The sequence below is a fragment of the Phyllobates terribilis genome, unplaced genomic scaffold, assembly GCF_046119375.1.
Source record: "Phyllobates terribilis strain yellow unplaced genomic scaffold, ASM4611937v1 Scaffold_8__6_contigs__length_399053987, whole genome shotgun sequence".
NCBI classification, from domain to species: domain Eukaryota; kingdom Metazoa; phylum Chordata; class Amphibia; order Anura; family Dendrobatidae; genus Phyllobates; species Phyllobates terribilis.
In genome coordinates, this window is record NW_027362768.1 from 180,032,792 (window position 1) to 180,047,182 (window position 14,391).

General features: G+C 40.1%; 1 protein-coding gene across 8 annotated transcripts in view; it reads left to right on the forward strand.

Annotated features, from left to right (window-relative positions):
- LRRC7 (leucine rich repeat containing 7) overlaps window positions 1-14,391 on the forward strand; it is a 447,011-nt gene that overhangs the window by 224,661 nt on the left and 207,959 nt on the right. Inside the window, exon 1 of one of the 8 annotated variants that reach the window (XM_073643880.1) lies at window positions 9,475-9,603. The exons of the other annotated variants lie outside the window; for them this stretch is intronic. The gene's annotated coding sequence lies outside the window, so the exon portion shown is untranslated. Of the gene's footprint in view, window positions 1-9,474; window positions 9,604-14,391 lie in introns of those variants that run through there. 8 annotated transcript variants of the gene reach the window in all.

The following is a 14,391-nucleotide window of genomic DNA, read 5'->3' on the forward strand; positions in this document are numbered from 1 at the left end:
AATATAACTACTATAATACTGCTCCTATGTACAAGAATATAACTACTATAATACTGCTTCTATGTACAAGAATATAACTACTATAATACTGCTCCTATGTACAAGAATATAACTACTATAATACTGCCCCCTATGTACAAGAATATAACTACTATAATACTGCTCCTATGTACAAGAATATAACTACTATAATACTGCTCTTATGTACAAGAATATAACTACTATAATACTGCCCCTATGTACAAGAATATAGCTACTATAATACTGCCCCTATGTACAAGAATATAACTACTATAATACTGCCCCTATGTACAAGAATATAACTACTATAATACTGCCCCTATGTATAAGAATATAACTACTATAATACTGCTCTCTATGTACAAGAATATAACTACTATAATACTGCCCCCTATGCACAAGAATATAACTACTATAATACTGCCCCCTATGGACAAGAATATAACTACTATAATACTGCTCCTATGTACAAGAATATAACTACTATAGTACTGCACCCTATGTACAAGAATATAACTACTATAATACTGCTCCTATGTACAAGAATATAGCTACTATAATACTGCTCCTATGTACAAGAATATAACTACTATAATACTGCCCCCTATGCACAAGAATATAACTACTATAATACTGCCCCCTATGTACAAGAATATAACTACTATAATACTGCTCCTATGTACAAGAATATAACTACTATAATACTGCCCCCTATGTACAAGAATATAACTACTATAATACTGCTCCTATGTACAAGAATATAACTACTATAATACTGCCCCCTATGTACAAGAATATAACTACTATAATACTGCCCCTATGTACAAGAATATAACTACTATAAAACTGCTCCTATGTACAAGAATATAACTACTATAATACTGCTCCTATGTACAAGAATATAACTACTATAATACTGCCACCTATGTACAAGAATATAACTACTATAATACTGCCCCCTATGTACAAGAATATAACTACTATAATACTGCTCCTATGTACAAGAATATAACTACTATAATACTGCTCCTATGTACAAGAATATAACTACTATAATACTGTCCCTATGTACAAGAATATAACTACTATAATACTGTCCCTATGTACAAGAATATAACTACTATAATACTGTCCCTATGTACAAGAATATAACTACTATAATACTGCCCCCTATGTACAAGAATATAACTACTATAATACTGCCCCTATGTACAAGAATATAACTACTATAATACTGCCCCTATGTACAAGAATATAACTACTATAATACTGCCCCCTATGTACAAGAATATATCTACTATAATACTGCTCCTATGTACAAGAATATAACTACTATAATAATGCTCCTATGTACAAGAATATAACTACTAGAATACTGCCCCTATGTACAAGAATATAACTACTATAATACTGCTCCTATGTACAAGAATATAACTACTATAATACTGCCCCTATGTACAAGAATATAACTACCATAATACTGCCCCCTATGTACAAGAATATAACTACTATAATACTGCTCCCTATGTACAAGAATATAACTACCATAATACTGCCCCCTATGTACAAGAATATAACTACTATAATACTGCTCCCTATGTACAAGAATATAACTACTATAATACTGCTCCTATGAACAAGAATATAACTACTATAATACTGCTCCTATGTACAAGAATATAACTACTATAATACTGCCCCTATGTACAAGAATATAACTACTATAATACTGCCCCCTGTGTACAAGAATATAACTACTATAATACTGCTCCTATGTACAAGAATATAACTACTATAATACTGCCCCCTGTGTACAAGAATATAACTACTATAATACTGCTCCTATGTACAAGAATATAACTACTATAATACTGCTCCTATATACAAGAATATGACTACTATAATACTGTCCCTATGTACAAGAATATAACTACTATAATACTGCCCCCTATGTACAAGAATATAACTACTATAATACTGCCCCTATGTACAAGAATATAACTACTATAATACTGCCCCTATGTACAAGAATATAACTACTATGATACTGCCCCTATGTACAAGAATATAACTACTATAATACTGCCCCTATGTACAAGAATATAACTACTATAATACTGCCCCCTATGTACAAGAATATAACTACTATAATACTGCTCCTATGTACAAGAATATAACTACTATAATACTGCCCCCTATGTACAAGAATATAACTACTATAATACTGCTCCCTATGTACAAGAATATAACTACTATAATACTGTCCCCTATGTACAAGAATATAACTACTATAATACTGTCCCCTATGTACAAGAATATAACTACTATAATACTGCTCCTATGTACAAGAATATAACTACTATAATACTGCCCCCTATGTACAACAATATAACTACTATAATACTGCTCCCTATATACAAGAATATAACTACTATAATACTGCTCCTATGTACAAGAATATAACTACTATAATACTGCCCCCTATGTACAAGAATATAACTACTATAATACTGCCTCCTATGTACAAGAATATAACTACTATAATACTGCTCCTATGTACAAGAATATAACTACTATAATACTGCCCCCTATGTACAAGAATATAACTACTATAATACTGCTCTTATGTACAAGAATATAACTACTATAATACTGCCCCCTCTGTACAAGAATATAACTACTATAATACTGCCCCCTATGTACAAGAATATAACTACTATAATACTGCCCCTATGTACAAGAATATAACTACTATAATACTGCCCTCTATGTACAAAAATATAACTACTATAATACTCATCCTATGTACAAGAATATAACTACTATAATACTGCTCCTATGTACAAGAATATAACTACTATAATACTGCTCCTATGTACAAGAATATAACTACTATAATACTGTCCCTATGTACAAGAATATAACTACTATAATACTGTCCCTATGTACAAGAATATAACTACTATAATACTGTCCCTATGTACAAGAATATAACTACTATAATACTGCCCCCTATGTACAAGAATATAACTACTATAATACTGCCCCCTATGTACAAGAATATAACTACTATAATACTGCCCCTATGTACAAGAATATAACTACTATAATACTGCCCCCTATGTACAAGAATATATCTACTATAATACTGCTCCTATGTACAAGAATATAACTACTATAATACTGCCCCTATGTACAAGAATATAACTACTATAATACTGCCCCCTATGTACAAGAATATAACTACCATAATACTGCCCCCTATGTACAAGAATATAACTACTATAATACTGTTCCCTATGTACAAGAATATAACTACCATAATACTGCCCCCTATGTACAAGAATATAACTACTATAATACTGTCCCTATGTACAAGAATATAACTACTATAATACTGTCCCTATGTACAAGAATATAACTACTATAATACTGCCCCCTATGTACAAGAATATAACTACTATAATACTGCCCCCTATGTACAAGAATATAACTACTATAATACTGCCCCTATGTACAAGAATATAACTACTATAATACTGCCCCCTATGTACAAGAATATATCTACTATAATACTGCTCCTATGTACAAGAATATAACTACTATAATACTGCCCCTATGTACAAGAATATAACTACTATAATACTGCCCCTATGTACAAGAATATAACTACTATAATACTGCTCCTATGTACAAGAATATAACTACTATAATACTGCCCCCTATGTACAAGAATATAACTACCATAATACTGCCCCCTATGTACAAGAATATAACTACTATAATACTGTTCCCTATGTACAAGAATATAACTACCATAATACTGCCCCCTATGTACAAGAATATAACTACTATAATACTGCTCCCTATGTACAAGAATATAACTACTATAATACTGCTCCTATGAACAAGAATATAACTACTATAATACTGCTCCTATGTACAAGAATATAACTACTATAATACTGCCCCCTATGTACAAGAATATAACTACTATAATACTGCCCCCTGTGTACAAGAATATAACTACTATAATACTGCTCCTATGTACAAGAATATAACTACTATAATACTGCTCCTATATACAAGAATATGACTACTATAATACTGTCCCTATGTACAAGAATATAACTACTATAATACTGCCCCCTATGTACAAGAATATAACTACTATAATACTGCCCCTATGTACAAGAATATAACTACTATAATACTGCCCCTATGTACAAGAATATAACTACTATAATACTGCCCCTATGTACAAGAATATAACTACTATAATACTGCCCCCTATGTACAAGAATATAACTACTATAATACTGCTCCTATGTACAAGAATATAACTACTATAATACTGCCCCCTATGTACAAGAATATAACTACTATAATACTGCTCCCTATGTACAAGAATATAACTACTATAATACTGTCCCCTATGTACAAGAATATAACTACTATAATACTGTCCCCTATGTACAAGAATATAACTACTATAATACTGCTCCTATGTACAAGAATATAACTACTATAATACTGCCCCCTATGTACAAGAATATAACTACTATAATACTGCTCCCTATATACAAGAATATAACTACTATAATACTGCTCCTATGTACAAGAATATAACTACTATAATACTGCCCCCTATGTACAAGAATATAACTACTATAATACTGCCCCCTATGTACAAGAATATAACTACTATAATACTGCTCCTATGTACAAGAATATAACTACTATAATACTGCTCCTATGTACAAGAATATAACTACTATAATACTGCTCCTATGTACAAGAATATAACTACTATAATACTGCCCCCTATGTACAAGAATATAACTACTATAATACTGCTCCTATGTACTTCTGCAGCATGTGCACAGCAGATGCGGATTATCATTGGGGACCATGGGGCACGGATTACCAAGCGTTTTTTAATCGTTTTCGCTGCTGTTGAAATTCCGTGGCAAACAGCCTTACACTGGGGTTTGGATACTAACGATAGGATATCTCTGAAAATAATCATAAACCCCTGGAAAGAGAGGAGATAGCAACATTGAACTGAATGATTTTTTATGCTAAATTCACGATGATTTCTCTTTAATGGTGACAGTTGTCACACGCTGTGTGTATATAGCAGACATGCAAATTAGTGTTTTCACAGCTCTGTAACTTTCAGCTTTTTATAATGATAAGTTTGCACAGCGTGTATTGGGAGTATATGAAAACATCCTCGCCAGCTGTGGCATCCATATTGGAGCGTGTGTGTTGGCGATGGGTTATGTGAACGCAAATTACAGCTCTTATTCTCATCAAATGAAATGAAAAGCCTGAAATGTACTTATAAATGAGGCGAATATCCTCAAAGTGCAAATCTGGTCTTATGAGTACTAGCTACGTACTGTCATAGAGAATTACATGGAAAAATAGTGCGCCACTGCGGCCGGATAAAGAAGCCAAAGAGATCCAAAATAATGCCAAACAATGCCCATATCAAAGCATTCTGTGCCCACTGAATGTTAGATTTTACCCAGATAGGTAGTGTCACTTAGTCCCAAATAAGCCGTATCTAGTTATCACATATAGGGCCCGATTCATTAAGACAGACTTAAAACGCACCTTTCAATTGCTCAAAAGAATTCAGCCTCTGTCTCCATCAGTCAAGCAGCAGGAGGAGACAGTGCTGGGAGGGGAGTAGAGCTGGAGTGACAGAGGTTCAGATCTACCATAGCTCTTCAGCCTCCTTTGCATATCAATTAGAACGCTGATTTGTCAATAATGGATGAACCAACTTTGCATATAAAGTAATTGTTGGACTTTTCTTCGAAAGAGTCATATGTACATATAAATAGTTTGGGACGTGAAATCCTGATGACAGATTCCGTTTACAAAAGTAAAGAGCATTTTTTGGCTTTGCCAAAAATTCATGAAGTTCATTCGCCATATGGAAGAATTTGTCACAAATAAACCTCAACAGATATAACAAGACAGAAAAAGAAAAGTGAATAATCAATAGACGGTGTGAATATGTGTAGGGTGCTGATTGCTTTGGAGCCAATCACTGATCTCTGGTAGATCCGTAGCAAATGGAAGGAGCTGCAAATCGCAAGGCATGTGGAGATGCGTAATTAGGATTTATTCAGAATATTTCATATACATGGTTTACACCTCAGTCAGTATATAAAAAATGTAACGTTACGGGTAAATACCCTTCATCAGACGTGTCTCAAAATTACACCGTTTACTTTATATTATACTTGATCCTGGTTTGCCTTTTTGCTCAGGGGAAGCCCCCAGCATATCGTGGACCTGTCGTGGTCATATGTTTATTAGGATATGTTCAAACTACATTTTTTTCAGATGAGATTGGGTCTGCTCTGAAAACCACCAGAAAAAGCGATGCTTAAAGGAATTTCTTAAAAGAATCTTTGTCATGATTCCTCCTCTCATTGTGGTGAGTGACAGCTCAGCCGCCCAATCTTTGGCGGGCTGAGCTGTCAGTGTGGTGAGTGACAGTCCAGTCGTCCAACCCAATCAGGGACGGGGCGTGTTTCCTACTGTAGTCTCCTGTTCAGAATGATTCCCAGCTACTTATCTGGCTGTCTGCCTCTTATCTCTGACAGTTGTAGCTCTGCTCAGTGTGGTGTGTGTTTGCTCTGAGCTTTGAGTTCAAGCCTGAGATGTGAAAGTCAATTGCCTGGTCAGGGCCTTCCATTCTAGGTTTCCTGGGAAACCTGGGGGTCTGGTGGCCCCCCCTAGAAGAGGGGGTAGTATCACGATTCCTCCTGTTAGTGTGGTGAATGGCAGCTCGGCCTTACAATCTGGGGCATTGTCGTGCTGACCTGTCAGTGTGGTGAGTGACAGTCCAGTCACCCAATCAGGGCCGGGGTGTGCAGGGTTTCCTACAGGTGTCTCCTGTTCGGAATTATTCCTGGGTTACTTAGCTTGCTGTCTGCCTCTTATCTCTACCATTTTTTGCTTTGCTCATTGCGGTGTGTGTTTGTTCTGTGCTTTGAGTTCTACTATTTTGATCTTTGTTGATCGACCTTGGATTTACCTTTGACCATCCATTTTCCTTGCCCCTTTGTCTTGATCCTCTACCTTCTTGGAATTCTGACCCCGGACTATGACTAAACTATGCCTTTATCTCACCCCTCTGTTTATGACGTTCTCTCCTGGCTTTTGACCTCGGACTCCTTGACTTCCCCACCTCACGGCGTGGCCATGAGTATTGACAAGCGTCACAATCTTCCTATTTATTTCTATGTAAAAACGATTTGCTGTTCACGTTTTAGGCTTTTTTGATCTTCTTTTCACTGCTTCAGTCTTCCAAAAACGCCAAGTGGTTAAAAGAATTGAGCTGACCATTTTTCAGGCATTTTCTACTTGGAAGACGTTCAATACTTCATAATAGATGTAAATGGGAAGGCTAAAAAAAAAGCTTCTTCTTCATTGTTTAATGGGATTAAAAAATAAAGAAAATGACTGTAAAAAAACATTGGCAGAAAATTTTTTTGAAACAAAGATCATGAAGCGATTAAAACGATAAAAAAGATGATTCAGGTTTAAAAAATTCCAAAGGAAAGGAGCGATTCCTGAAGTGTCTTCCGATTGAAAAATAGATGTTTTTGATCATCCGAAAAAGATGCTTTCTCCACACAACCTCTCCTTGTCTTAACTTACCTTTGTTCCAGGTGTCGATTGTTAGGTAGACAGAGTCGTATTCCAGGTAAGCTCCATCCAAAACAACAGTTGATATAACATGTCGCGATATGGGAGTAAGATTTGCAAAGTTTGGTGACAGCTCTAGATGGAGATGTGAACAATAATGAATGCCACACGATCAGTCTATAAGCTCGCCTACTGGATCTCTCCCTGTTGGTGTATTGTAAGAACATGCTGTCACGGGTGTGTCAGGTGTAATAAACAGACGCATTGGATCTGGCTGTAGAAGGTCACTGCGCTTGGTATTGCAGACGCATTCTTAATCATTCATCCTTTAGGACCCAGGGGTGACCTCCCTCCTGCTGCTGATTCACACACCCTTGCTTGGGAGTTAAAAACACTCAGTTTGCTCCAGAGAGTCGCCGGTGATACTTTTATGTACCTTTGTGCAGGCTTGGAGCACTAGCTTCTTCTCTGCTGCCCTTGGAGCACAGTTGGCGTTACTCCTCTGGTGTCTGCTCAAGATAAGTTTATTCCTTTTGTTTGTCTACCTTTTTGTCTTTAGTTTGTAGTGGGGCCAGACCAATGCTCACCCTTCCCTATCTAGGACCAAGCTCTAGGGACATACAGGGCTTAGGGTCCTGCTCGGCGATAGGGGTGGAACCTATATAGGGACGGTAGGGAAGGCAGGGTGATATTAGATCTGCCTAGGGGTCTCCACTCCCCCCTTTCCATAGTGGTTGGGCTCCCCCCCCTCTTCCCTTCGTGTTGCACTTAGTCTTTCCCACACCTTGCGTGACACATGCTTACAGCAATCGGTCGGTTATTCACATATGACCGTGGACATGTATGACTGCATCGAAGAGCATCACTGCCTGATGTAATTGAAAGTGTGTATGGGGTCATCAGGAGTGCGAACGATTGTTCAATCAATGATTGATCAGGTAGAAGACAGGAAGACATTCAGCAATGGCAGAGGAAAGGACTATAAAACATTATTTATTAATAACTATTAAAATATCAACAGGGAAAAATAAAAAAGAGCCTTAGTGCTGGAAACGCATAGCAATAGTATGCTTATTTTTATTTTTCCCTTTTGATATTTTAATAGTCACTAATAAATAATGTTTTCATAGTCGGTTGCTGGATGTCTTCCTACAATCTACCTGATCTGTTTCACCCAGGAGCCGACCCGTTGTCTCTGTCCGTGCACCGCACCCTTATCTTCATGGATGTGAACGATACCTAGACAGGCTGAGCTGATGTGATATTTTTCTTTGCCTTGTGCAATCAATGATTGTTTGTCAATCCATTTAGTAGAATTTTATACCTATCGTAGTACATGTGTATATACGATATGTCATATATGTTATTAGTGGAGAACTGGCGTTTTCAGATTCTCTGTGAATGTTCAAAACTCTTCGATCACAAAGAATCTGCCTATTGTAATGGAAAAGGGGGAGGAAGGGGATGCAGCTGCAGTAAATCCAACTTTGTGAGTCTCATGCTGTGAGAGGGGAGAAGGAGCAGCATGGGTGAGGCAGCTGACGATCTCAGTATCGAGGTTATATGAACTGTTTCTGATCAAGAAGAACCAGTTGTAATGAGACAATAGGCACTTTAAGGACCTAGATTTTAGGGGTAATACCCTAACTTTTCCTGTTCAGTGATACCTCCATGCAGTAAAGGAAGTAACTCTAACAGTATTCCCTCCCACACACTTGTGGTTGGCGTGTTTGGGTCGGTGCCATCCGAGGACGTGAGGGAGAATATTCTTTTGTAGGTTTTGTATTGCGGCATTACTCTAAGGGAATCTTATCATTGGCTGCAGAACACATACACACACGCTGTGATGAACAGAGAACTAATGCGCTTCTGAAAATCACCCCCTCTGTTCTCCATTGCCAGGAAAAGGTAAAGTACGTCTCTCCGTTTTTTTTTAGCAGCGTGTACAAACTGTAAAGATTTTTTGGCAATGAAGCCTCTCAGTGGAGCAGCGTTCAGATCGCTCACTGCTACATTGTATCAAGTGTTGCATTATCTGTAACGTGCGGCTGATGTATCCTCCTCATTCTGCCATCTAAGCGCCATATGTGTATATATATATGTTTCCCTTTTTCCTGATTGTGAGATATGAAGAAATCTGCAGCCTCTTTATTGCTGGATAATATTAGCGAATGCTTTTTTTAAAGGAACAATGACCCTAGAACAATAGGATCATTGCTTTGGACAATTGATTAAGGGAATTCTAACTACCCAGACCCCTAAAATTCATATAAATTGAGGCAGAGCATCTAGCAACAAGTATTCAACTTTTCTGCAGCACCACCACTGGTGATATGAAGTATTACATGATTATAAATATAATCAATAGCCTGTGCATATATTATACAAATTTGCTGGGTTTTCTAGGAGCAGAGATTCTTAGTCTAATAGATGAGAACCCTGAATCTATTCACCAAAAACTATCTAATCTAAACTGACCCTTTAACCCCTTCCTGATGTAGAATATAGTGTAGGATATCATAGCACGAGAGTATGTCATACAGCCGGCAGCAGCGACCAGAGCTATTATTCAATCAATGCTGTTTAAAGGGGTCGACCAGGTATGAGACGAAAGTCGAGGAAATGATGCAGAATTGTGACAGTGTGCGCTGCAAATGCTGTGATGATTACCTGGGATTTCCTGTGCTGGTCACGTGCCTACTAGACTTATTTGCCGAATAAGACTAGTCAGCATCTGATCACAAGAATGCAAGTCACATACATCTGGTCACATGACGGAAGAATAGCATAGGGAATACCAGGAAATTATGGCAGGGTGAGCACTGGTTGCTGCCACGATTCAGCAGACTTTTGTCCCAAACTCGGACAACCCCATTAACCATTTTGATCAGGGGTGTAACGATCGCGGTCATGATCACAGGTGCATGTATCCCAGGATAGGGGACATATATCCCAGGATGGGGAACATATATATCAGGAAGGGGGACATATATCCCAGGATGGGGGACATATATCCCAGGAAGGGGGACATATATACCAGGATGGGGGACATATATACCAGGATGGGGGACATATATACACGAAAGGGGCCAGGGATGGGGGACATATATAACAGGAAGGTGTTCAGAAGGGGGACATATATAACAAGAAGGGGCCCAACATGGGGACATATATACCAGGAAGGGGGGTATATATACCAGGAAGGGGCCCAGGATGGGGGACCTATATACAAAGATGGGGGACATATATAGCAGGAAAGGGGCCAGGATGGGGGACATATATAACAGGAAGGGGCCAGGGATGGGGGACATTTATACCAGGATGGAGGATATATATATATATATATATATATATATAAGGAAGGGGCCCAAGATGGGGGACATATACACCAGGATGGAGGACATATATACCAGGAAGGGATCAGGAATGGGGGCCATATATACCAGGAAGGGGCCAAGGATGAGGGACATATATACCAGTATGAGGGACATATATACCAGGATGGGAGACATATATACCAGAATTTGCTCAGAATCGGGTGCATTATTACATAATGGGGGACGGGTAGGCATCATTTATGTCCTTATAGGATTCAGAATGTTACAAGGTCTAATACATCTGACCAACATGCGGGGAATGGGTGGTCAGGTCCAAATTTTGCATCGGGGGTCATCAGACTCTAGTTACGTCACTGACTTTGATGTCATTGTCAGCCATTGATACCTGTATGGCCCATAGCTGAGGTCTGATTGCAGAGAAAAGTGTTTTTATAAACTCTGTTTTCCACAGGCTTGGCATCCAGGGGACGCCAAGCAATCCCCGCCTATCTGTTTATTATTTCCCTAAATCCCTGCTTATGTGATTGATTACCATATTCCCCCCTCCCCTGCACGTCACAGGGCCCTGTGACGTGCATTGTGCTCACTGACTTCTCGGGCATGAGCAAAGCGCCGCTCACATAGAGCTCACATAGAGCGCACTTTGCTTCACCCCGGCCCCGTCTGCCTGTGCTCTGCGCTGCAGGGTTCTATTGCGCAGGCGCCGGGAAGTGACAGTGACCACAGGCCAGAGCACAGGCAAACAGGGCCAGGATGAAGCAAAGTTCGCTCTATGTGAGCTCTATGTGAGTGGCGCTTTGCTCATGCCCGGGAAGTCAGTGAGCACAGTGCACGTCACAGGGCCCTGTGACGTGCAGGGGAGGGGGGAATATGGTAATCAATCACATAAGTGGGGATTTAGGGAAATAATAAACAGATAGGCGGGGATTGCTTGGCGTCCCCTGGACGCCAAGCCTGTGGAAAACAGAGTTTATAAAAACACATTTCTCTGCAATCAGACCTCAGCTATGGGCCATACAGGTAAGTATAGATTTACCCAAGGGGTGACAGATTCCCTTTAAAGTCCGATCTATCAAAATGTAAAACTGTGGGAGCTAAATGTGCTCTGCTAGTTATGGAGCTCAGCCTGTCATTCTTGCTAGTTATGGAGCTCAGCCTGTCCTTCTTGCTAGTTATGGAGCTCAGCCTGTCCTTCTTGCTAGTTATGGAGCTCAGCCTGTCCTTCTTGCTAGTTATGGAGCTCAGCCTGTCCTTCTTGCTAGTTATGGAGCTCAGCCTGTCATTCTTGCTAGTTATGAAGCTCAGCCTGTCCTTCTTGCTAGTTATGGAGCTCAGCCTGTCATTCTTGCTAGTTATGGAGCTCAGCCTGTCATTCTTGCTAGTTATGGAGCTCAGCCTGTCCTTCTTGCTAGTTATGGAGCTCAGCCTGTCCTTCTTGCTAGTTATGGAGCTCAGCCTGTCCTTCTTGCTAGTTATGGAGCTCAGCCTGTCATTCTTGCTAGTTATGAAGCTCAGCCTGTCCTTCTTGCTAGTTATGGAGCTCAGCCTGTCATTCTTGCTAGTTATGGAGCTCAGCCTGTCATTCTTGCTAGTTATGAAGCTCAGCCTGTCCTTCTTGCTAGTTATGGAGCTCAGCCTGTCATTCTTGCTAGTTATGGAGCTCAGCCTGTCATTCTTGCTAGTTATGGAGCTCAGCCTGTCCTTCTTGCTAGTTATGGAGCTCAGCCTGTCCTTCTTGCTAGTTATGGAGCTCAGCCTGTCCTTCTTGCTAGTTATGGAGCTCAGCCTGTCCTTCTTGCTAGTTATGGAGCTCAGCCTGTCCTTCTTGCTAGTTATGGAGCTCAGCCTGTCATTCTTGCTAGTTATGGAGCTCAGCCTGTCATTCTTGCTAGTTATGGAGCTCAGCCTGTCCTTCTTGCTAGTTATGGAGCTCAGCCTGTCCTTCTTGCTAGTTATGGAGCTCAGCCTGTCATTCTTGCTAGTTATGGAGCTCAGCCTGTCATTCTTGCTAGTTATGGAGCTCAGCCTGTCATTCTTGCTAGTTATGGAGCTCAGCCTGTCATTCTTGCTAGTTATGGAGCTCAGCCTGTCCTTCTTGCTAGTTATGGAGCTCAGCCTGTCCTTCTTGCTAGTTATGGAGCTCAGCCTGTCATTCTTGCTAGTTATGGAGCTCAGCCTGTCCTTCTTGCTAGTTATGGAGCTCAGCCTGTCCTTCTTGCTAGTTATGGAGCTCAGCCTGTCCTTCTTGCTAGTTATGGAGCTCAGCCTGTCATTCTTGCTAGTTATGGAGCTCAGCCTGTCCTTCTTGCTAGTTATGGAGCTCAGCCTGTCCTTCTTGCTAGTTATGGAGCTCACCCTGTCATTCTTGCTAGTTATGGAGCTCAGCCTGTCCTTCTTGCTAGTTATGGAGCTCAGCCTGTCCTTCTTGCTAGTTATGGAGCTCAGCCTGTCCTTCTTGCTAGTTATGAAGCTCAGCCTGTCCTTCTTGCTAGTTATGGAGCTCACCCTGTCATTCTTGCTAGTTATGGAGCTCAGCCTGTCATTCTTGCTAGTTATGGAGCTCAGCCTGTCCTTCTTGCTAGTTATGGAGCTCAGCCTGTCATTCTTGCTAGTTATGGAGCTCAGCCTGTCATTCTTGCTAGTTATGGAGCTCAGCCTGTCATTCTTGCTAGTTATGGAGCTCAGCCTGTCCTTCTTGCTAGTTATGGAGCTCAGCCTGTCATTCTTGCTAGTTATGGAGCTCAGCCTGTCATTCTTGCTAGTTATGGAGCTCAGCCTGTCATTCTTGCTAGTTATGGAGCTCAGCCTGTCCTTCTTGCTAGTTATGGAGCTCAGCCTGTCCTTCTTGCTAGTTATGGAGCTCAGCCTGTCATTCTTGCTAGTTATGGAGCTCAGCCTGTCCTTCTTGCTAGTTATGGAGCTCAGCCTGTCCTTCTTGCTAGTTATGGAGCTCAGCCTGTCCTTCTTGCTAGTTATGGAGCTCAGCCTGTCCTTCTTGCTAGTTATGGAGCTCAGCCTGTCATTCTTGCTAGTTATGGAGCTCAGCCTGTCCTTCTTGCTAGTTATGGAGCTCAGCCTGTCCTTCTTGCTAGTTATGGAGCTCAGCCTGTCCTTCTTGCTAGTTATGGAGCTCAGCCTGTCATTCTTGCTAGTTATGAAGCTCAGCCTGTCCTTCTTGCTAGTTATGGAGCTCACCCTGTCATTCTTGCTAGTTATGGAGCTCAGCCTGTCATTCTTGCTAGTTATGGAGCTCAGCCTGTCCTTCTTGCTAGTTATGGAGCTCAGCCTGTCATTCTTGCTAGTTATGGAGCTCAGCCTGTCATTCTTGCTAGTTATGGAGCTCAGCCTGTCATTCTTG